Below are 22,513 nucleotides of genomic sequence, written 5' to 3'. Positions count from 1 at the left end.
CTCTTAGTCTGACCCGTCACCCAGGACCTGTTTGCCTTGGGAGACCCTACCAGGGACATATAGCCCCCGACAACATAGCTCCTAGGATCACTCGGGTACTCAAACCCCTCCACCACAATAAGGTGGCGGTTCAAGGAGGGGTAGCCAAGACATGAAAGACTCAAATGCACAACTCATGTAACCAGAAAGCCGTTTAAAGTTGAAGTTTTATTGTGGTGATATATGAAGGGGTAAGGCTGCTCTAGGGACTTAGAACAGTGTAGGTGTTGGTGGAATGCAGGTCAGCTCATAGTGTTAACTGAGCCAGCGGGCATCAGCAGCAGGTGGACTAGGTGCAAGCCTGGGAGTCGAACACCACGCGAGTATTTTCTCTACACAAATCTTCAGAGGTCTTGAGACTGAGAGGTTTAGTAAACTTATTTGTGTATTCTGGTTGTACGACAGGAGAAGAGGGGTGACCTGGTTACAGAGGAACTCTATACAGGGCAAAAGAGTGGAGTAACAGCTCTTTGATAAGTAATTACCATGCATCCATGCAGGTTGCCTGGAACAAACAGACTGCACACAGAGCACAGTAAGTAGTAGAGGTGAGTTACCAGCAGAGGATCTTTCCACAGGAAGCGCAGTGGACCAAAATGGCCAACACCCAGGAAGGTGGCTGATCACAGAGGGAAGCTTCCAGAAGCCCACAACAAATGAAAACACAGGCGTATATTATTAGTTTCCTCCGCGGGTGACGATGAGAGCAACAGAGAAAAATAAACTGAAATCCAAGCACCAAATAGTCTTCAGCCAGCCAAAAATCACCACTGAACTCAGTAAACAAAAATAAAAAAAAACATCAACAGCTTTCAGAGAGGAGCAGAGGTATCCAGTTCTCAAAAACAGGAGACACTGGCAACTTACAATAGCAGAGGAGCAGACACAGTCAACCAGGCAGAGATAGCAACTGAGGAGGGGGAGGAGACAGGTTATATAGGCCAGCTAACAGGGCACAGGTTATCACTGATTAGCTGGTTTAAAGCAGGAGAAAGTAAGTCTCCTACAAAATAAGCCTTAAACAGGAAGTCCAGAATGGATTGTGACAGTCCACCCCAAGGGATGAGCTCCCCCAGGCTAGTCCAGATGGCTCTGATGAAATGACTCAATGAGGTCAGGATCCTGAATGTGGTGCGCAGGAGTGTTCCTCCATTGGCAGCAAGATCAGAGGGGCTGCCAGACAGTGTAAGCCAGCCCACCATCCACAAACTGGGCGAGCAGAGGGCATGAGACTGCTCACCTGCACAGGTTTGATCTTAGATGTGTGGAAAGTAGGATGGACCATGTGTTCTGGATAACTTCAGGCAGACAGACAGGATTCAGGACTTTAGAAATGTGTCTCACACAGAGGGTGGCAGGATAAATTTCGTCTTCAGTCGTTGCAGACCGGTGGGACTGGCCAGTTTGCCATTCTTGATGCCAGTCCAGAAGGACAGAGTGAAATTGAAATGGTTAACAAACTAAGCCCACTGGGCTTGCCTGAGATGCAGCTTAAGGATTGCAGTTACACCAGGTTTTTGTGGTTGGGCCAGACAAATAGGACCTTGGTGTACCTCTAGCCAGTGGCACCACTCCTCCAAAGTGAGCTTAACAGCCAGCATCTCTCAATCTTCAATGTCACAGTTCCTCTTAACCATCAGGAGAAGACGCAGGGATGAAGCCGATGATTTTTCAATAATTACACCAAATTTGGACAGTGGACAGACAGAAAGATGAGAGATAGATGTGGGAATTGGATGACTATTTTCTGCAACTGGATTTACAAAAATGTTGATGAATAATAAAACAGTCTGGCATTAAAGGCCATGCAAAAAGTGTTTTCTATAGTGGAAAAAATGACAAAATACAGTGAGGTAGATAGCTCCATGACTAATGGTGTATACACCTGTGGATCAGCATCAAAGTCAGTACTGTATTAATAGAAAGATTCATTATTTGAAGGATAAAAAGAATGTGATCCATTAACTAGACCCTCTTCCACTCAGCTCTGGAAATTCTCCATTTTGTATTGCCAGCAGCACATTTGATTTAATAATGTGCGATGATTCAACGCTGAAATGCCAGCACCAGGCAAGCCAAACGAAGAAAACACACTAAACCATTTACATTTAGCATGCTTAGAATCAGGAAATGACAGTTATTTAACAAAAATGAAACTGGAAACACTGTAAGAGTAACGCTGTATACTCCAACTGCCTTAATAATAAAGCCTATAAAAACAGCCGAAACTAAATTTGAGGGCACAGAAGTTCAACTTGAACACACACTAGTATCATACAACATATCAGCATAAACTGCGATCGTCTCTAGTGAGGAAGTGCTGAAGAGAGTCCGCAGTGCTCTTTGTCTCCATGCAGCCCAGGCAACATCTGTCTTTGTGAAAAGGCATAATCATAAGAAATGTTGCCCCTGTTTTGTGCTGTACACCAGAGAGATGTTCTAAACTGTTTTTGTCTCTTGGTTTTGGGCTACGTTTTGGTTTTTGACAGCTTGTGTCCCAGGAGCTCATGGGGGAGGGCAAATCACTGCAAAATGACTGTTAGCTTAGCTGTCATCAGCTCAGTGCAGTTATCAGTGGTGTTCTTAGAAATATCAGTGAACAGTATCAATAGCTCTAATAAAGGTAAAGTCACACTGTATCAAGAGAGGATTATGCTCTGGTTAGGTGATTATGTTAACAGACAGGAGGACAAAACCCTGATCAATAGTCCATTTGTAAACAAAATCATTGCTTGAAACAGTCAAGCCATGAGACAGCATGTATTTTATTTGTATTTTAAAGTACATGACAGACTATTTGTCAAGGATTTGTCAAAGGCTGTACCAATTCTCATCTTGTGCCATCGCTTATCCTGTTTCTTTGTCTTTGCTTCTTTGATGCAAGGACATCCCTTTTCTTGTGTTAAAGCATAACTACCATCCTCCATTTCTTCAACACAATTTCTTAAACTCATGACAATGCTTCCTCTTGTTACTGACATTATTTATTCTTCATATTCCAAGTGTCTCCAAATCCAAGCTGGTACTTCAATGTCAAAAAGCAAAATTGTAGAGCCAGCGTTTGGTCTGTCTGTTCTAGGCTATGGCTCAACATGGCAGCCTCCACGGGAGGAGACCTGCTCCTATGTAAATATAAAAGCCTCAATCTAACCTTAATAAAATGCAACAATTCATATTTTCTCATGATTACACGTTAATGAAAACATAGTTATGCATACCATAGAGGGTTTCTGCTAATATTTATTATTTATTTGTTAAATTTGGAGGCGACTGTGGTTCAGTGGGTAGAGCAGTTGTCTCCCAACTGGAGGGCCGGAGGTTTGAATCTCGGTGCCTGCAGTCCACATGTCAAAGTGTCCTTAGGCAAAACACTGAATCCCCAAGTTGCCACCGATGGCTAGAGCAATCGGTTGAGTTGGTGCCGCAAATGACTGCCTTGGTTTTTTCCTGGAAGCAAATTCCTTGTGTATGGAACATACTTGGCCAAATAAAGGTGGTTATTATTATTAAATCTTACACAGTGCACCTCTAAGGAATAACAAAATCATTTTGGTTCAGTCCATGAAACAATGACAACAATGACAAGAAATAACATAAGGCGAGACTTTGCTGGCTGTGAACTAATGTAGCAAGCACTTTAATAACTGATTTAATCTAATGTGTCAATTAGTTCATTTTTTTAATAAATAGCTTAGGCCAAAATGTTTTCTTCTTCACTTTTCCAGGCTTTGCAGTTTGGGGATCACATCAATGGAAACCCTGACTGTCTGTGATGCTGGCACCCACACAGCTCTTGCTTGTGGAAGACCAGTTCTTGGTTGGGGCATGCCACAAGATGTGTGCTAAAACAAGCTGTTTATTTTGGTTGTAACATTTCACAATTAAAATGTTAGAATTCAAATGTATGTTAGTTGTTGTTTTAACCTTTTAGAAAGTCTTGATTTAGTAAATGCTAATCAAAAGTTGCTGATTATTCCACCTCTTTTAACTTTTATTCTTGTCGCTTCTCTTGTCTTCTCATTATGATTTAACAGAGCACAGAAAAACAACACTGACAATCCCCTGATACTTAAACCTATTATCTAAGCACGTCTGCTTCCCTTAGTGGAACAAATTGGTTGTCTTAACCATGACTCCCTTTCACAGTAGGAGATACAAAAGGGGAAAGGGGCACAGAGAGAAAAGCACGCTCCTCACAAAAGAAAGCATCTCACTCGATGGTTTTTTTCCACAGTATTTCCTCCAGTTTTTCACTTGAGAGCTCTTTCCAATGTTAGAGATGCTTGTTTGACACAGAACAAGACATGAAGGTTATGACCTAATGTCTCTGCACCAGATCAGTCTGCCCAAAGGATTCTATATGGACATGATAAGCTCCTGCCTTTTACAACTGAAGTAGCCTAATACATGGTGATGTAAAGTCTCCTCTGTGAGGGCTTCACTCACCAGCTGGGCTTATGAGAAAATGCAACGCCATCGCCTTATTACAAGGAAACAGAGACTTTGTGGATTACAGTTTTTTAAATATATTTTTCCTCAACTAAATATCACAGCACAAAGTGGGGATAAGCAAACAACTGCAGGAAATCCACTTGTATGTTTAAATGTACTATCCGCTCTGTTGGTGTTTGGTATTTCCATACATGCAGACACAATGGGATTTAGCTCTACGAGAGGTCTGCATGATTGATGTTCACTGCAAGATGACCAGCTAGACGTTATTGGCAGCAGAAAGGAGCCAATGGTCAGGCTGCGCAAAGACTTCAGATCAAAAGCAAACATCAATGGAGTGTTGACACCTTAGCTAATTCCATTATTAAAACTCAGGTATTTCCTCTTGTGTCAATACGATCTAGCAGCCAGTTGCTTTCTGCCTTCTTTTTGAGATTAATATCCTACCAAGAGAACTTATCTGATGGGACTTTACACTTAAATCGACATTTTGAAGATCAGGGCTGAGGTCGCCATTTGGAGTCTATTCCCTAAAAGAGCTTATACTTTCTTGTGAGTGGTGAGGCCAGACACACTCCGCAAAACGGAGTCGATAAAGTATCTGCTCCTCAGGAGAGCGTGACAGCTTAAGAGATGAAACCACATCAATCTTGTGGCCTCCAATAGCTACACTGTGGCTCAGATAAAATACGGAGCACAAACTGGGGGCTCCTTGAATTGGCACCAAAGGACCCAATGGGGGACCTTGTCCAACTCTCTTATTTGGAGAGAGGCTACAGGTCATCACACCCTCAAGAACCTTTGGGTTTTTGATTGAGAAGCAAACACTTTCTGAATTCTAAAATGACTGATCCTTCATTTTTATTTCTTTATTTTTTCACGTACACTCAAGTCAATCAGATTTTTCTGGAGTGAAAGTGATTAAATAGCATGCACATTCTTGAATAAGACATTAAAAGACCAGTTTGCCCCCTTCTACTACTACTTCCCCTTAGCTGTCTCACTATCACTTCTCATTTCTGCCATAAAAAAAAAAAACTTTGCAAAAATGCAAACTGGGATGCATAGTGAACCAAAACTTGTTCTGGCATCAGTATCCCTGGGGCAACTTCAGAACAGGGAAGTCACAGCAGCAGCTGTTGTGTTCTGGCACCTGTTGACTACAAATGTCAACTGAAATCTGAACGTGTGTCTATGAGCCACTTAGCATCACATGGCCTTACATGGCTGTGGAATCCTGGAACTTGTTTTGAGGCCTCGTGTTGATGGTGTGAATGTATTTTGGCAGCGGTCCCATGATTTCTGGCCTACTTTCTCTTTTCAGAAGCGTATTTTGACATTTTCTATCCAACAAACAACACTGCAGTTAAACATTGCCATTTGGTATTTTACACAAGTCAAGTCAAATCTTTTCACACTGCACGTTTATTTTAAGCATACCATCCTACTGCTGTGTACCACATTCTTCCCAGCTTACAAAAAGCCAAAGGATATAAAGGTGAACAAAAAGTAAATGTATAAAATAAACTGTGAGATTTCTTTTTTTTTTCCTGAGTCCAACAGTGCTAGAGACAGTATCTTAGAAAAGTCATACCCTAGGTGTGCTCCACGTATTTTATGCAGCAAGTTTAGTTTACTGGCCGTGAGGAGTTCTGCTCAGCCTGTGAAAACAGTTGACTAATGCTCTTTGTAGCTGTGAAGGGAGTGATCCCCAGTCCATTAAGGAAAGGTCATTGTGATGTCATCAGGGTCATCTGCGCTTGTGCTCAGAGATTACATGTAGATCTTTTGCATTACAATTTGAAGGTCTGATGTGGCATTTACCAGGCAGGAAGGCTCAAATTAAAAGGTGCTTTCAGGTTGTGTAATATAGAATCCAGAGGTTGACCCAAACCAAGGACTAAAAGTCAGGACTAAAATGTCTCAGCCTCTGCTACTTCAATTTCTCTCTCTCATTTTACCACTGGAATACTCATTCAGATGAATCAGTATACCATGATGATTTGATTCATCAATGTTGTTTGACAAATTTGTTTTAAAAACCAAGTAATCATGTGAGTCAGTATTTAAAGCATGAGTGTGGAACATTTTCTGGTTCCAGTGTCTCATCTGTGAGACAGTTTCTGCCTTTACATGTCTTAATGGTATTTTAACTGTAATATAGTTGGATTTTTGACTGTTGGTCAATCAAAACAAGTCATCTAATTTAATCACCTTAGGCTCTACAAAACTGTGAAGGGCATGTTTTTTTGCCTTCTGCTGTTTTATAAACCTAGTTATTAATCAGTTAAATGAGAATAAAACTAAATAAACAATCAGCAAATTATTTTAAATTATTAGATAATACATACTGTACATCAATATATAGCCACTAATTGTTTGTTTGCTTGTGTATTTGTCTTTTAACAGCATAACTAAAAAATAATGAACAGATTTGGATGAAACTTTATGGAGAGGTGGGGTATGACCCTCAGAACAGTGGTTTAGATTTTGGTGCTGATCTGTGTCATAATTTGGTTACAGGAATATTTTTAATGATTATTCACCATTGTGAGTGCTGAAAAGGCTGCTTGACTGTGTATGAGCCCTCTTGTGGCCAAAGTGCATGGCTAGGCTGCTGAACACTCAAAAACACATAGAGAGACAAAGCCTTAGGTTGATGACAACTGCCCATTCACTGTCAATGGTAACTGAGTACTGATGCTCAGTACACCCTGATGTGTGAGACAGGGACTGAAGGAGCCCAGTGAGGCGACAGCCCTGAGCTGGGGAAAGATCTACTCTGTGAGTGCGATCTCCACCAAAGACAACTCAGTTTCCCCATAATGCCATAAAATCAACATTCCCATGATAGTTTGACCTTCACATATGATTGCTTGACCATGAAAACCTATTGCTGACATTTGGAATGATGCTGATATCTTTATTAGTTTGAAAGTTGTTCAGTTCACTTTCAAACTAATAAAGATACCAGCATCATTCCAAAAGTTCAGTTCAATTTAGTTCAGTTCAGTTTTATTTGTAAGCTATAGTGTCACTTCACAACAACAGGGGCATAGTAAGGTCTAGACTTTACAGTATTATAGGGAAAACCCAACAAATCCCCCTTGAGCAAGCACTCAAGAAAAACAATAGACATGACAGACATTCAGTCGGTTTAGGGGTAAAATGGGGATTTCAATAAGTGGACTGTGGGCACAGTGGTGACAACGTCACATTTCTGCAGGTTTGTGTTCTGCTTGTTCAACAGCTGTTTGATAAGCTGCTCATATGGCCTCCGTTACTGCAGCCCCTCAAGACCCAGACAAAAATACAGTGAAGCAAAGTGGGACAGTCCACATCAGCTTGGTAGGTTATGCCGGGTAACGGTTAAGGGAGCACACAGTGTACCACTCTTTAGCTTCTGACAGTGGAAATGCAGCTATAATGTGCAGCTGGAACACTGGCATCCTCGCCCACAGATTACTGTGCTCCGAACGAGATGTAGCCGTCTGCTGATGGAGCTAGCTTGGTCTGATAATGAGCACTCACATCTCCAAAAATGTTGGAACAAATTCTAAATTGGCATTACTTGGATAGACTGACAATCCAAGAGGTCACCTTAAAAAATGTCAACTCATACAGTACTAAAACATCTTCAGCAAAACTAACTTAACTCACCGAAGCTATTGCTGAACTATGGGAACATGGCAACATTGGACTCAGTGTTTAATGTCATGGGCACAGTAAGGAAACGTGTTTCCCTGTACAATGAAATTCTTACTTTGCCATCCACAATGAATGCCAAACAATGCAAGGTGAAATATAAGGTAGATAAATAGTACACATAATCTAAAGGCACTTAAAAACAGCAAGTGGAAACAAATGTAATAAAAAAGAAACAAAGCTCGGTACAACAAAGCTTGTCAGGACAAGAGTGGTCAGTAGACCAGACAAGTTGTCATCAGTTAATTTGGATGCAAGAATGAAAGTGTGTGCACCATGAATGTCTATACTAACCCCTTGACGTACAGTAAAATGGTTGAAATGCATACAGAATAGTTCAAAGTAAAACCAGGAGGCTGGTCTGTAAACTATGTCGGATGTTATCTTCCAAGTAAGTCTGGCTAACCTGCGGGTTTGTTTAAATCCTGTATACTTTACTTGCCTGACTGCTGCTATGTCTCGCCCCATCTGATTTCTTTTATGTAGATCTCAGGAACTGACTTGGTGAGAAGTGGCTTGACTAAAGGTAAGATTGATAGCTAACATTGCTTGAAACCAAAACGTCCCTTAGCAGTGAATCTATGTTTGATTTGATTTGATTTATTCTTTCAAGCATGTAAAAACAGTTGATATGACAACACACATAATTTTACACATAATCCAATATCAATTTGCTTATACCTAGTACATGCTTGAATGGAGTAGGAAGAAGTTAGACTTATCCAATCCTACCCCATGACATCATCTTACCATCATTGGTTTGCAAGCAGTAAATAATTCACTTCTACCCGCACACATATTATACTAAAAAAAAGATTTTAACAGTGTTAACATTCTTACATCACACAAGTAGTATACTAAAGAATTATTACAAAATGTACACCACACCCACAATAGTCCATGTAATTAATCAAGACAACAAATGGCCATATGGAAAATTACTTTGAAAATCACCCCTTATACATCTGCCTCCCCTCCATGCTGAGAGAACACCAACATTAGTCACTTTTATTTGTTTTCATCAACTCTTCTCAGACAGATAACCCATCTGAGAACCTCCTCAGGAACTCACTGTGGTACAGAATGCAGCTAATGATATAAATATGCTACAGACACTTCAACATTTATCTTTATACCACCATCATTTCTAAGTCAGTTAGCCCAGTCCGTATGTTGTCAGTTATTACCTACATTGTACCATAGGAGAATTATTTATTTCTCAGGTTAACACCAAGCCAGAGGCATTTGGAGGAGAATCGGGATGACAGATTGACAGCACATAGAGGATATAATTTCAACGTGATGATTAATGAGTATTTCTGTGGAGAAGTGCTATGAAAACAGGAAAATTGTGTAGGAGGCCTCATTACATGAAAATACTGAATTTAAAGTTTTAAATGTAAAGAATTTAAAGTAAAGACCCCTGTGAAAAGCAGTTAAAGACAGATGAAAATGCAGAGGGCAGCATTAGTATGTATGCCTCCTCTCTCCTTCGCCATCTTTCTCAGTTCCCAATGTTCTCTGCTGCAGTCTGATCTTGTGCTATCACCAGCCCTGCGACATCCTCTCCCAAGATCCTTTCTTCCCTGTTTTATCTTAAACATGCTATGTCGGTGACAGCAATGTTGCATGGGGGAAGAGCAGCTGAACTCTAGCTGGCTGGCTTTGACAGAAGGAAGGAGGTGTATACTTCTTCTAGGGGGACATGGTTAGAATTTACTACAAGTCTTGAGCTACAAAGGCAAAGAAACTTTGAAAGAAATACAAAGCCAATGAAATATATATGGAGCTGGGCTGACAGAGACCAAGGGTTTTGTCTTACAGTAACACTGCTAGATGTATGTTTTGTTGTGTGGTAGCACCCAATCCAGAATATTTACATTTCACTGCTCAACAGCCTATAGCAAGTCTGCGCTGGCTTGTGTGGACTTTATTTAAAACCTCTTTTTGGTATTCAGAATAAGTTGCACTTGGTTCAATGCTTTTTAATTTCCACACCACATTTTTTTGGCCAGCATTGCCTCATCAGAAGCTCATTTTTTAACAAGCAGAGTGGAAAACAGCTGCAAGTGTGGTGTTTTTTACTGCCGGCATGGAAAGCATCCATTAAAGCAGTTACGTGGAGTGTTTGTGGAGCCCGTTTTGGGTACCAATGAAATAACACTGTCACCTGGGAATCCAGCAAATTCAAAAACCAACTCAGCCTGATAAATATTGAAATTCAGTGTTATTAGAGTGTTATTAGGTTTACTGCCTGATGCTATAAAAAAACATTCAAAGAATAATCTCTGTAAACAAGCAAAACAATAACAGTACAGCTTAAAAGTGTCCTATTTAGTTTGGCTCAAATTTCATTATAGCTGAATCTTGATGAATTATTAAACCTGTAGCTAGGCTGTATGATTTAAAAATACACTATGTGTCAATCACTTTCTCTATAATCAGTCTGGATTTACAAGAGTATTTGTTAGTTACAACATGGGAACCTCAGCTCATGTAATTTGGTTTCATGAGATAAAATGTGGACAATACCAGAATGGAACAGTGAAAGTATGATCTCAGCTGGTGCATTTAATGAGAGAGATGTTGTCTTTCGTGCAGACTAGCGTTTCTAACCTGCATACCCTCTTTTCTTTTTAACTCTCCTTCCTTCATTCCTTCGTCTTTGTGATATTTTGTGTTCACTTCCCACACACTGCACTTTAATTTGGGCTGGCATCCTTAAAATTAAAGGAAGATAAAAGGGAAACCGGCTCTATGTTAATATCATTTTGAAGATGAAGTCAATCTGGCAACAGAATGCCCAGCCCTTATTTTCCTTTCCTTTTCCCCTCTTCCTGTATTCAGCACAGTGGATAAGAGATAACTGCAGACTCAGCTTAGCAACAGCTTACTTTAGGTGGAGGAACTCTTAAAGCCCTTTGCTTTCATCTTGCTTCTTGTGGCAGAAACCAGGCTTTGTATTTTTTTTTTTTTTTATCTACATCTGGACACTGAATGTTTATCTATGTGATTTATGCTTACTCCTACATCCCTCCCTGCAGAGAGAGAGAGAGACAGATTGCTCGTGCCTGGTTGGATTTGCAAATGTATAGGTTAACATCCATCACAGTTTTTATGATGGGAATGTGTGTCTATCAGTAGGGGGAGTAAAATATTTTCTGCACAGACTGTAGGCTGTTGTCTGCTGCTGTTTCTGGAATAATGGCTGCACAATAATAACAATATGTGTGCAGTAGTAGCTGTTATGCACATCTTCCATGCATTGAACCTGAACAATCCTCTGTTGGAATTGCAGATATTGAAAGTGTTACACAGTAGAAGCATCTTGGATGCATCGATGCAAGATGCAGTTAATCGCCAGACAATTTCATGTAAATTCTGATGATGGAACTTGTGGAATTTCCCAAGAGTCACTCTTGTTCCAGATTGCTCCAAAGTGATACACGGTTTCAGCAAATACAAACAGCATCTATAAAAGGTGCATCTGTATTTAGAAACTGCTTTTTCATCACTTCCTCAAACACCTAAATGTGTTTTTTTTCCCCCACCTTTACATGCTGCACATTTTGTGTTTATAACTAAACATGCTGTTGTGTAAATTAGGTAAAAATACAGCATGAATTTCAGGAGCGTCAACATTAATTCACCACTTAGGTTCCTCTTATCTAATGCGCTCATTAGCAAAATATTTGATGCTGTTTTTATTTCATTAGAGACATGGAAGAGAGCTCTAGAACTAAAAACACTGAGAAGGAACTGCCAGAGTTTGGATGAAACCCATATCAGCACTCTGTGCCTGAGCCTCCATCTTGTCTCTTTTAAGAGCTGGTGAGCACGTCATGCTGCGACTTTAATACCCAGTTAATTACTCTCATCTTGACCTGCCAGTAAAATGAGCCTGGCTGCGACTGCCGCCCATGTTTCTGTTATCTGCTAAAAAAATGCATTAGCGTGTGCCCCCTTTAATGGCTTTAATTAGTCGTAAACGGAGCTGATTCTCCTGTTAAGTGGATGAGCAGAGCAGTCGATACTGTAATACAGTCCCAATATGCTCAGCTCCAACTCTATCTCATTGAGAAGGTGATGCACAGGAGGATAGCTTGCATGGCAATGGCAGAGGGCGGGCTGCATAAACCCATTCAGTAATAAAGAAGATATCAGAAACTCCATAATCATATCAGGCACTACTCACTCAATGCTCTGGTATGAAAAGGACATAATTATTGTGCCGCTGTATTGACAGAGGAATCCTTATAGTGGAGCTGTTTCAATGTCAATTACATAATGTAGAAAAGGTTCCCAGAGGAGCAGATGAAACATCAACAGGGCCTATTGTCAGCTGCCAACACTAAAACATCAATGTTATTTCGGCTTTAGATGACAATGTATGCCCAATAAACACTTCTCCAATAAAAGTCCTGCAGATTCAGTAATGAGGCTATTTTGAGGACGAGGCCCATAAAGTCCATGTCAGTAAACCATATCTGCTTTCATCCAATAATCTGCAATAAAGTTTCCAGTCTCCAGTCGCTCCATTTGCTGAGTAATGGCCTTGCCCAGTTAGCGGTGAGGGGCACTGCTCTCACACTGAAGAAAGCTAATGGCTGGTTTCTAATGCATGATACTCTAGCTTTTGAAATAGCAGGTCTCTATTTAGGTGCGCCATGCAGATAGAGTCCATTGACTGAAAATAGAATACCAAAAGTGGCCTGCTGGAATTTATGATTGTATAAGTCATAACCCATTTAACCAACAGTTCTTAATGGAACAGTACATTTAAATTTGGCTACTTAGAAATGTAATCATACTATAGTTACGTAGTTCCTTTAGGAAGGAATCCTCGTATAATTTCTACTCATACGTCCCAGTCAACAATCAAAAACAAGAATCGAGAGTTTTGTGGAGAAGGTTTAAATTAAATCAAGATCTGAACTTTCTGAAAGACAAATAAAGGAAATAAAAAGTAATTAAAAACGTTTCTGTATGTTTCCTAGTAGTTTGATGTGTAGAACAATTTACAACATTTAAACCAGGTCTTAGTTGACAGTGTCCTAATGTCAGAGTAAGAAAAACCAGAATTAACCATAGTTAGTTCTTTGGACAGCCCAGTCTCACACGAAAATGTAGAATAGCTAACATAGTGGTGTCACAGTAACAGCCGTAAACTTGTGACATGGCAACGTTTTTTTTTTTGTTAATCAACCTTAGTAACCTGAATGACTGAGACGCTGTAATTGCATTAATTAAACATTTCTACTCGAGGGCATACAGCCTAATATTTTCTGCTATGTAACTTCTACCCTAATTTTCTATTTATTTCATGTATATGTTTACCTAAATGACAATGAAAGAAAAAGTATGCTTTATAAACTACTTAGCTTTAAATACTGTATACTGGATTTCTTTGTGATCTTGATTGTGGTGCATCCTTGTACTCTCTTATTACTTATTAATCTATTTAAATGTATGCAATCATGTTTTTATACTTTCTGATCTTTGTTCTGTGACTGTGACTCATTAGCTGCAGGCTCCTAGAATAGCTAATGCGGATACCGTATATGCACATTAGAAGCCTTTCTTGACTTCTTTGTACATTCAGTATGTTCTTGCTGATTGCTCTGTGGTGTAGTTGATTTGAAATGCCTCTCCTATAAACTATATGTAGTAGCCTACAGTATGTAATTCAATTTAAGTATAGATTTTTTTGTATCCAACATGATTATGTTTGCAGAAGGGCATTTGATTCATGGCAAAGACTGAACTGGAAGTAAAACGACATCTCTTTTCCTTCATTCTGGTGTTAATTTATGGGAGTGAAAACATGAGATTAGAAATAATTTATTGGCTCTCTCAGGAATGTATTTTATAGTACATGAGGCTGTTGACATTAGATCCACAGTGGTACTGACTGCTGGAGGAAGTGTGCAACAGCAGTTTTGCCAGTCATCCAGTAGTTGAATTCCTAGGTATGATCATGAACTGCTGATCAGATTTTGCAGAATTTCTAGCCCTATTTTCAGCGTCATGGTAGAGTAGGCAACAATAAACATGGGGAAACCCAGGGGGAGCTCAGGTGTCTTTAACTTAGAGGTGAAGGTGTACCTATTTCATGGCTATTTCTCCTGAGTTAACTGTGGGAGATGGGAATGTAATGTACTCACCCCTTCTGAAAATACAGTCCACCTCCTAAATCTTGTGTGAGTCAGCAAGCAGCAGGGGGTTCTAGCAGGTAATGTGTGTGCGTGTATGTGTGTGTGTGCGTGCATGCGTCAAGCTCATCCCGCTGAAGTGTGTACGAGTAGAGCGTTAAAGTGGAGGAAGAGGGAGCTCTTTCTCCTGTCTCATATTTCTCTGCGGTGTAATGTGCCACCTATTCATGCAATGCCTTTTAAAGTCATGGTGGGAATCACTTCACAGTTGGGCAGGAAACTCAATATGCTAATGCTTTCTAAGGGAGTGATGGAGGGAGAGAAAACATAACCTGTCAATTACCAGCAGCAAAACCACTGAAGGTTTATTGAAAACCGCCAGAAATTTCCGCAGGACAAAAGAGCCTAAACATACAATAACTCAAAACCCAAACACAGATTGTTTGACTAATGAAAAAACCATTAGTAAATTAGCCTTCTCTGATTTAATGGCATCAGGTTGAATTACATTAGTGTTAACCCTCCTGTTATGTTGACCTGAACAGTATCTTTGTAATATAAACATGCAGGGGGATGTTGCAAATATGTGAATTGAACCATTTTCATTTTATATGTTGATCACACCTATTACGCCAAGCAGACGAAGTTTCATACCAATAAAATATTTTTAACTATTTTTTTAAATTTTTTTTTGTTACTTTGCACTGGGTCAATTTGACCCAGAACATAACAGGAAGGTTAAGGAAGCATGTGGCATCTATATCTTCATCAATTACCTCTTGAGAGTGCCAGGTGGAAAATTCAGGCTTTGATTTATGCTGCCAGAAAAAAAGCTTGATCTGTCAGAACTCATTATCCAAACAAGTGAAGCGGGGTCTTTGCTTTTAATGGGAGATACAAAATGGGTTAATACAGCTTGGAAAAGAAAAGAAAAAAAAAAACAGACACCAGATAAACCATACTGGAAGGCACCGCTGTAACAGCCGGGCTTCTCCCAGTGACGGCACGGTTTCCATCCCCTGAGTATTTGTTTGTTGAAGACACAAGACGACACAGTAGGACAATCAGAATTGGTATCAGATCATTTCGTTCCTCACAGAGACATCAAGACCCTTCAGCATAATTTGTTTACACCTCGGAGATGGAGTGCTGGCAGTGTTCATCTCCCTCACTGGAATAATTGCTGTGATGATAGGCTTTGCTAGGAACACGTACAGGCATGTGAAAACAAGCACTATTTCTCATTAGAGGTTTTGGAAACTGAGCCAAGCTGATGTGCCTGTCACTGTACAATCTATTGACTCGCTGGATCAGTTCTTCCTTTGAGCTCTCAGATCCTGAATGTCAAAGGGAATTCGTGGGAAAACTTTTACACAGGTCTACCACCTGCCCTAATAATGTCCTGAGAGTCGTGCCAAAATACTCCACTGCAGGATCTAAATGTTGTTGATGCGGCCCTGCACAGTGTCCTGATGTATTCATCCATAATATTTTCATTTGGATTAATTCTGAGACTCTGTCACTGACTGATATAACATACCGTATAAGGAAGAAAAAAGCACCCACATTTGCTGTTCCTAATACCCAGTGTAAATCTTCCTTGAGAAAAATCATCAAGGGAGCATGAAGTGATGCATTTTGTACTTCTAGCCACTGGTTGGAATAAAAACAAAAACTGAGTCGTTATCTTGATCACTGCTACCATATGGCTGAACAGACAAAGATCATTACACACTGAAACGCTTACTTAAAACAAAGAATACAAGGATTAAGATGTCAAACCACTACTTGTGGTGTAGAAACACCACAACAAGGAACACTGAGCTGTAGGTGTAGTCTAAAAAAATTGGCTAAAACTAATTTGACATTCAGGTCACAGGGGTTTATGACCTGAGCTTTGGATGATGTGGCATCCTTAAATCCGTGGATGACGTATGGTCCTGTAGCTCACATGAACCTCATCAGTGGAGTGAAGTCCATGTCTGCTACCTTCCAGCCAGCCACCAGATCCATACTGAATCCTCTTCCATCATCATCCCTCTATTTTCCCACCCCTCTCCACTGCTTCCCAAGAGCCCAGCAGATTACAGATATCATTATAATGGATGTCCTGGCAGGCAATCTGCGGTCACATTTAATTTGCCGTGACCTGATATCTACACAAGATAATCAGCATTTACACCTGAGAATGAAGGCAGAAAGATGAGCGACGGTGTGTTTGCAGGTGAGACAATAATAGAATTAGAGAGAGAAGAATGACCAATACAAAGTGACTGGAGTAAGAGCAAGTGAGAGTGAAGGAGAGATTGTCAAGAATCACAAGGAATGTGTATTCAGCACACAATCCACAGGGGCAAAACGGTAGTACCAATGAAGTGCACTTGTCAGATTTGCATTTTAATAAGAATAAACTTTGAGCCCCTGAGATAAATGAGAGAGAAGCCTGATTCACACAGACATCTCTGAACACAGATCCAAGTTTGAGGGAGTTCAATACTGCGTTTGTTTTACGAGGGGAGCCCAGTGCAATTGCATGCCGATAAACAATAGTGTTGTTGTTTCAAAGTGAAGGTCATAGGGCACTCTTACTGCAGCAGACGAGTGGGATCATCGAGTCCACTTTTAAGCTTGTGAGCGTGTTAAGAAAGTCTTACTTGCTCCTGCAGCAGGATTATGCAATTCCTGCTTGACAAATCCTTTTATTTCTACCTGACACTGGCCATTAATTTGTGCATGAAACAAACACTTTTATCAGCCACCTAAAATTCATGGAATTGCTGTATGAAGCCACCAGAACAGGTATATATTATGTAGGTTTAGCACTTGCAGAGTGAGCTTTCACATCTATGACAGATCAATTTCCCCTGAGCCGAGGAGTGACGATCTGTTTCCTTTGAAGGGCTTCACATACATATATCATCTGTGAACTACCAAACTCACAGGAAGACACATTACTGTTTTGAATCTATTGCAGTGTGACTGTATAAAAGTGCAATTGGTCACTGAGTTTCTGAAAGGCTTTGTTCTGCTTCAGTCGCAATGTAAAATTCAGCATTCTTATTATCTGTCTGTCTGTCTGTCTGTCAGGTCTCTCTGTCTGGGTAAGCTGCCCTCTTTGTCATTAAGTGGACTGTCTACTTTATCATCAAGGAGCTTTTTTCTTTCACCCCACACTGTAGAAAGCTTGCTAAAATATGCAGTCTCTGAATCCAGCATAGAGAATTTGTCCTTCACATAAAACGCACCCATATATGCAGTTAGTCACAGAATTCTTCTGAAGTGGTCCTTTAGAACGTTGCCTTAAACGAAGACAAATAATGAGAATAGTATTCCGCAATGCACACAGCAGAGAAAGGTGACCCCCTTGGCTTAAACGCCTCAACGATGCGGTGCCAGGGATTGAGTAAGACGCAGCATCAAAGCACCAACTCCCATCTGTCGAGTTTGCAAACTAATCACAACAACAGACAGACTCACACAAGATGATCAGAAGGATTGGTAGGGAGTCCATTTTGCGTCACAGACAATAATAAACATGGCTAAAAATACCAGAGAATATTTCTCTGTCTATGTAGGAAGGTTCTTCCTCATAATCTCCATCTGAACAACAGTTGCTGCTGTTAAAAGCGCAGCAGCCAATACTGACTTAGTGCAAACTCATGTCATGTGTCAGCATATTGTGGCTAATTATGCCAAAATGTCCTTTACAAAGCCAAGTTTTGATGGACCTGCCTGTTAACTATCATCAAACTCATAATTTTTGTAATATTCACATACCGCATGCTGTCTACACATATGATCTGGCTTTATATATTTAAAATGACCATTTAAAGATGTCTATCTATCTATCTATCTATCTATCTATCTGACCATCTGTCTGCTTATCTCTCTCTACTAATCCTCCTCCTAACACTGTGATCAGTGACATTGTACTTGTGCTCACATCTTGGATCAGTCAGCCACTTTATCTATCTGAGTGGCAGGAAGAGGAGAGGAGGGTTGACTTATAAGCCTGACAATGGCTCCATTCATGCGTCTAATTTAAGAATGGCTTCTGCTCTATCTAATTAACAATTTACTCGGCCATCATTCAGCCTTTCCATTGTGGTATAATCAGTGTCGCCAACATTCAGACAGCTAAGCACGCACTTTGGCATCTGCATTATGATTAGAACACCCATGCAACTTTCAAGGGTACGCAGACAAAAAGTGGATGCAGTGAGCTCCATTGAGAACAACTGTGTAACCCCAGACTGAAAGATGACACTGTGCAGTGGAGTTAGATGGGCAACATGTCCGGCAAATTAGTCAGCTCTGTTTGTTCATGCTAGGAGCTGCAGCCGTATAATGCTGTTTCTGTGTTACAGGTCCACTCCCTCTGGGGCGTTGTTTGTTGGTTTAGCCGGTCAGTGTGTATCATGACTCCAGTGTGAACGCAGCTGTGATGAAACTGCATATTGTATGAAAATGACTGTCTTTTTTAAGGGCTGAATTCAGGTGCATCGGAGGGTTTGTTCTCAGGCACCTTTAAAGGATTATGATGTCCATGAACTTTTGTAAAAAGACATAAATAAATCCCCCCATGAAGACGCCACCCACCTCACAACCCTAAAGCTGCATAACACCAATTTATCTGGTCCTCCCTCTTCTCCCACACCCTCCTCAAAACAAGTGTCAACTCATACTTTTATTGATTTATCTTGTTTTAACAAGACTGGAGGGGGGAGGAGGAGGTTAGTATCTACGTTTTCCGCTTATTGCCCCTCCAAATATTCTGACAGTAGAATAATAACCCACAGGGCGGATTAGAGACTGGTAATCTGGAGGAATAGCGTATTCCATTTCTACTGCTGTCTGTATTTTTTGCCCCTTAGCTTCCTCTGCATAAACAAATAGAATTCCACTTAGTTCCTCTGCCTTGCTGATTAGCAGTGGGGTTGGGAGACTGGGATAACCTGGAGGGGGTGGTTCCAAGGATATATGAGGCCAGCATGCCTGTGTGTGTGAATGCATGTGTGTACTGCATAAACAAATGCAGTGCTACTTGATGTAGGGTGTGGCCAATTAAAAGAAGCCCTGAAGGAGTGCTCATCAATATGCGGCGAGCGTAGCAGATCCGCTCTCCAATACCCTGCTGCCTGTCACTGTAACCAAGCCATTAATACCACCCTGGCTCTGTAACATTAAATATTGACATCTTCATCCTTAATATCTTGAATACTTAATAAAAATATGCATACAATGGCGATATAATGAAGCCAAAAACATTTTAAGTATGACAGTTTTTACCCTAACTTCTGTATGTTGTATGTGATTTGGCTGATAATGCAAATATATCCATTTTAAATGATATAAAAGCAGAGTTAACTAATATTTGAAGTAATAGTACAATGTAATATTGATAACACAATGCAAAAGTACCAAATTTTAATCAACATTCCATAAAATTAGTCATTAGACTAATTTAATATAATACTGCTGATGTCCACACAAGCTGTCAAGCATTAGACCTACTTACAGGTTCTAATAATTACTGTACATATAAAAACTTATTTTAATTTGATAACAACATTGTTCCAGAGATTAATTATATCACCCATTTGTGCATCAAATGAAAAGAACAACTATATATTGGGTAAGTTTTAAATATTATTATCAACAGTTACAACTTAGAAACTAAGAAACAAACTAAGAAGCTTTATTTATGAATACGAGCGAAGTGGGTGAGAATGTTATTAACTTGTGAGAGAAAAAGATTCTTTTGTGATGGAACAAACAAACATGCAGTATTGTGCCGATAAGACAAAGACAAATAGAACCAAGGCTGAATGTCTGAATTGGACTTCACTGGAAGCAATTATCCTTAAGTTATCTTCTGTATTTACTCTCATTGTCTAGTGGGTCCAATGGAAAGCCAGAAAACAATGTGTGACACTGGCATGTGTATTGTAGGAGTACACAATAAATTGCCAAGCAAAACTTTTTGTTTACCTTCTTCAGTATGAGTTAGGCCTGGGTAGCAGCCAAACCACGTTGCACTCGTCACGACTGAACTGAATTGTGTTAGACCCCAAAACTTCCTAACAATGGTGCAACAACCCATTGATGACCTTTATAAATCTCTGTGACCAGAAGGATTTGCAACAACATTAACAAAACGTATTATCTCCTCCCTCTTCCTGGAGCTGTGGAGCTCTCTGGCACATTGTAATGAGGCTTATTAGTCTTCATAGCAAAAAGGTGTTTCTTATAGTATCATCCTCAATTGTTAAAGATTTGAAAGCGAATAAGTCAAATCAGGGAGCTTGGGAGTATCTTAGGATTCAGGCCGATCATGAGAAATGAACCCCAGAAATTAATGAGCCACATATACTGAGCAACATCCTTTCCATCTATAAATATATTGTGGTCATTTTGTATTATAGAGGTGTAACAATTTTGGATATTTCCTTGTAAATACCTCAAGAGAAGAGTTGGGTTTTGTTGGTCTCTTAGCCGGTTAGGCTAACTTGAACTCACAAGAATATAAACAACATTCACCACTAATGAGAGCTGCTAATTCTTTTTCTCTTATTTTGCTGCCACCACGCTGTTGGCAGACTGACCTGTGACAAAAGACACTGAAACCGGAAAACACAGGGTGGCAAGTCTCATGGTAGGCTTGATTCTATATATCACATAATCTGCATGCGTCTCAATTTAACATGCATTCATTCACTCTTTCTTACAGTCTTTCTTTCTCTTCACCCTCACCTTTCCTCAGACCTCCCCATACGCTCATAAAACACTACACCCACACATACATGATCTCCCTCAGCCTCACTCCCACTATGCTCATAGTCAGTCGTTTCAGGAGGTGGATGATGCCATGTCTCATTGTCAGTATATGACATGATGTTTGATCCCACCTAATCCTGCTATGCAAATCAGATATTGTTATGCATGCCATCTTTTTCTTTACAGCTTGATGTGCTCTGAACAATTATCTCCCCCCTTCAGATGTTACATCTTGTGGCCTCTTTTTGAAAATAGGGCAGAGTTTTTGGCACTTCCGTGCCAAAAGAATAACAAAGTTAATTAATTCAAAAGATGCCCTCATTGTGTAGTAGTTTAAAACTCCTGAAGAGAAAGCTTTCAGTTTCACCATAATGGTTTTATCCATTCATTTGAGCTTTATTGGCTTTGCTTGGTAGGGAGCAACAGCACCCCCGAGCAACAGCTTTCCCACAGAGGCATTTGATCATATGCTGACTGGGTGAAAAGGAGTGTAAATTAAAGTCCCTCCTCACTCTGACACTTTAAACACAAGACATGACGGGCCATATTTTCTCTGCCAAATCAGGAGCCTGGGAGATGGATACCAATTATAATTGCAGCAGGGAGAGAAAAAAAATCAGCCATAGGTGTGTGTCAGGAGCCTGGTGCTAAATCACACCAGCAGCTGGATGATGAAAACCTGCCTGTAGGGTCTGTGGGACCCTGAGCCATTCTGTGCCGGTGAAGGGGTGTGTACTTGAATTTGCATCACCCTGTGACATTTCAAAGAGCATACACAAGTACATGTGCCTCTTTGATTTTCCTAGTTGTGAAATGCAAAGTTCCTTTGTAGGCCCACAATAATCTGCAGCTCTCTTAATATAATCCTGCAGTTTTAGCCCAGTAATGAACAACGTGAGGAAGATGGAGTGTGTGCAGCACGTTGCATAAGCGTGTGTGTGTGTGTGTGTGTGTGTGTGTGTGTGTGCGTGCCGAGTCACAGAGACAGTGTGTGAAGGGTTTTTTTTGCGCGTGGCATAAGCGTGTGTGTGTGTGTGTGTGTGTGTGTGTGTGTGTGTGTGTGTGTGTGTGTGTGCGTGCCGAGTCACAGAGGCAGTGTGTGAAGGGGTAGGGCAGGGTGAAGATGAGAGTTTCCACAAGCTCTTGATGGAACAAATTGGATGTTACAAAGGTGCACCTGTCTCTCCTCTGTGGTGCTGCTTATCAAACATCAGACGCCATGTCAGTTTTATTTTCTCTGCACTGCATTAAACATATTTATACAAAACATGTATCAGGCGTACAGGAACACACACACGCTGACATGCCAGGTGCTTCTTTCTCCCTGCCCCTCCTTCCACCACCTATCCATGCACGCACGCGCGTACATCCTAGGATATGCTCCTGCC

The 22,513-nt window shown here is 40.4% G+C and overlaps 1 protein-coding gene and 1 long non-coding RNA gene across 3 annotated transcripts in view; one reads left to right on the top strand and one right to left on the bottom strand.

The window, feature by feature from the left end:
- Positions 1-22,513, top strand: part of LOC109959143 (uncharacterized) — a 266,643-nt gene that overhangs the window by 192,626 nt on the left and 51,504 nt on the right. Inside the window, exon 6 of one of the 2 annotated variants that reach the window (XR_002274770.1) lies at positions 8,683-8,722. The exons of the other annotated variant lie outside the window; for it this stretch is intronic. This is a non-coding gene — a long non-coding RNA (uncharacterized LOC109959143). Of the gene's footprint in view, positions 1-8,682; positions 8,723-22,513 lie in introns of those variants that run through there. 2 annotated transcript variants of the gene reach the window in all.
- Positions 1-22,513, bottom strand: part of rtn4r (reticulon 4 receptor) — a 45,271-nt gene that overhangs the window by 21,458 nt on the left and 1,300 nt on the right. The window lies entirely within an intron of this gene.

Source organism: Monopterus albus, unplaced genomic scaffold, assembly GCF_001952655.1.
Source record: "Monopterus albus unplaced genomic scaffold, M_albus_1.0 scaffold37.1, whole genome shotgun sequence".
Taxonomy (NCBI): Eukaryota; Metazoa; Chordata; class Actinopteri; order Synbranchiformes; family Synbranchidae; genus Monopterus; species Monopterus albus.
This window is presented reverse-complemented; position numbering and strand designations above follow the sequence as displayed.